The 2,610-nt window shown below is 36.6% G+C and overlaps 1 pseudogene; it reads right to left on the bottom strand.

Annotated features, from left to right (window-relative positions):
* Nucleotides 1-688: 688 nt before the first annotated feature.
* LOC120176146 lies at nt 689-1,814 on the bottom strand (annotated as a pseudogene).
* Nucleotides 1,815-2,610: the final 796 nt, after the last annotated feature.

Here is a 2,610-nt window from a genome sequence, read left to right as displayed (position 1 = left end):
ATGCCACTGGTTCACGGTTTAACCGGCCGGTCCGGTCCGGTTTTGATAATCATGGTTGATATAGAAAAAAAAATGTTCTCTTTTACGTATACATTCCTCGGTTCCGTTGCCACACGGGATTCATGTAATCGATCGGATCATATAGCAACCCCTTCAACAAAATATCGTTCAGGTTCTTTTCTGCTGTGCCTCGTTATCTGCATATTCTACATTTATACAGGGTAATGCATGCTAGATAAAACCAGTTAACTATGCATACCATCCATATTCTTTACTTTCCCTAAATATTAGATATAGTATACAAGACTCATGTTCGACACATATACCCAACATTCACCCGATCCTGGATAACCTATATAAAGATCAGTCCCACTTTATTTTTATATTCCTCAAAAGAAATTTAAATGCCTATTTTAGTCTTCAAATATGCAGGAAGGAAGGAATGCAACCTAAAGCGCTCTTTGCAAGCCTAGGATGCTTTTATAAGCAATCCTAGTCGATCATGGGCAGTTAATTTTTCTAAAATATAATGGAGGATCATACTATGATATAGGCAACCACTCAATACATTTTTAACTCGAAAGCTGTAATAACATACAAGGATCATAATCAGAGAGAATACATGAAACAACACACAAAACAAATATCAATTTGTTTATGCAACGTCAATCATCAGTTCTTTACTAATACCATTAAAAACAATGAACTATAATGCTTTTCACCCAGCTACAATAAAGAAACCACTGAATGTTTTACCTCAGATATGTGAACCATGGTCATTAAGGAACAATTCCACAGTAGCTGGCTTCTCTTTAACCAAATCATCTTGTTCCTTAATCCCACTGTCGAGATCGTCATCGGAATCCAAAGTGAAACTCCCCGCATTGTTATCCATCTTCTGCATTTCTGCCCCTAATGGCCTGTACTGCAAACCATCCCTCTCGACACCAACAGCGACACCGTTTCTCTTTCTGATAACCGATAACATTGAAACAACCAGAATCACAAGCAAAGCAAGATGGCAATTGAATTGCAATGTCGCAATAGCCCTTGCTCTGTGATACTCAGGGTGACCTTTGCATTTAATAGTATAATTCCCTCTACTTTTTTCATGTAGACTACATCCATGAACCATCAAATTAGTGTAAAATGAAAACCCCATTTGCACAAACCATGACCCTTGTAAAATCAACCCAATACCTCGTACCGATTTGGAATAAATCAACCTGTTTGATCTCAATTCCAGCATCGTAGAAACCACACATATTGCTATGGGAACACATAAAATATCAAAATACCTATTCTCAATCCCACTCGTATCCTTTCTTTGCAAGTAATAAAACAAAAACTCTTCAACAAAAGCTAAAAGCAGAATTAGTTCAAGAAGGGAATCAGGCCAAAAACATGAACCTTTCTTGTTGTTTAAAAGACCCAGAGCGGAGTAGAGCAAGAAAAGCAGTGCAAGAGAGAGAACTTGTAATTGTAGCACCGACCCGACTCGATCCTTTGAACGGAGAGCATCAAAGATTGAAACCACGGAATTCAAGAGGAACAAAAGGGAAAGATTGATACACGGATGAAAGAGGATGAAAGAAAGGTTTCTTTGGTTTTTGAAATAGAGGTGGACTTGATCTGGGTTGAAGGTGAAGAAGATGGAGAGGGATTGGGGATTGGGGTTGGGTTTAAGGAGTTGATGAATTCCCAGAAGCCGATCATGATGAAACCAGCGCCAGCAACACCATGGGCGAGAAATCCCATCCTTCTTGTTTTGTACAAAGTTGAAACTTTTTTTTGAATTTGTGGAATGTTTAATATTTTTAATCTTTGCGGAAATCAAGATGTTTGAGGCTTCTTTCTTTGTTTTCCCGGGGGAATTCAGAGTCTACAACAATGTAAACTGGAATCAAGACACAATCTTTCGTTGCTGCTGATCTGATGTCTACGTTTGATTTCTTATACTTTCTCTTACTTTTGATCCCAAAAGAAAAAGGTAAACCATACTCTTGGCCATCTAATTATTATCTCTTTTTATTTTGATTACTATTTTTAAATTTTGTCAATCGAGTCACTTAACTATTTAAATGCATTCAATCAAGTCACCTATTGTTAACATTTGAAGGAAGTACTGAAGTGATAATTAATAAAACTGGTATAATTACATATTTGATCCTTAATATTTATAAATTCTATCAAATGCATTCAATCAAGTCATCTGCTGTTAGGGATGTGAAATCAGGTAATCATTTAGGTTCTAGTTGAATCCTGTCAGGTCAGATCAAATTGGATATAGGTCGTGTCAGGTCAATTTGATGGTTCGACTCAGATCAAGTCGGGTCCAAGTCAAATTAATTTGGGTCATTTTCAAGTTGATTTGACATCAGATTTAGTACGGATTCGGATCGTGTTAATTTTAGTTCAGATCAATGTAAGTTTGGGGGTTCAGGTATGAAGTAGTTAAATATCATGTTAATTCAGGTTCAGATGGACTTTAGTTGGATCTCATTCAGATCAGGTCACATCATTGAAAAATAAAATTTAGGTCGAATCTTACCGGGTACGGATTGAGTTCAGGTCGAATCATTTTTTGTTAATTATTTTTTTGTCTTTCAT

Source organism: Hibiscus syriacus, unplaced genomic scaffold (genome assembly GCF_006381635.1).
Source record: "Hibiscus syriacus cultivar Baekdansim isolate YM2019G1 unplaced genomic scaffold, ASM638163v2 tig00112230_pilon, whole genome shotgun sequence".
NCBI lineage: Eukaryota > Viridiplantae > Streptophyta > Magnoliopsida > Malvales > Malvaceae > Hibiscus > Hibiscus syriacus.
Note: the sequence above shows the minus strand (reverse complement) of the source record. Positions and strands in the feature narration are given on the sequence as shown.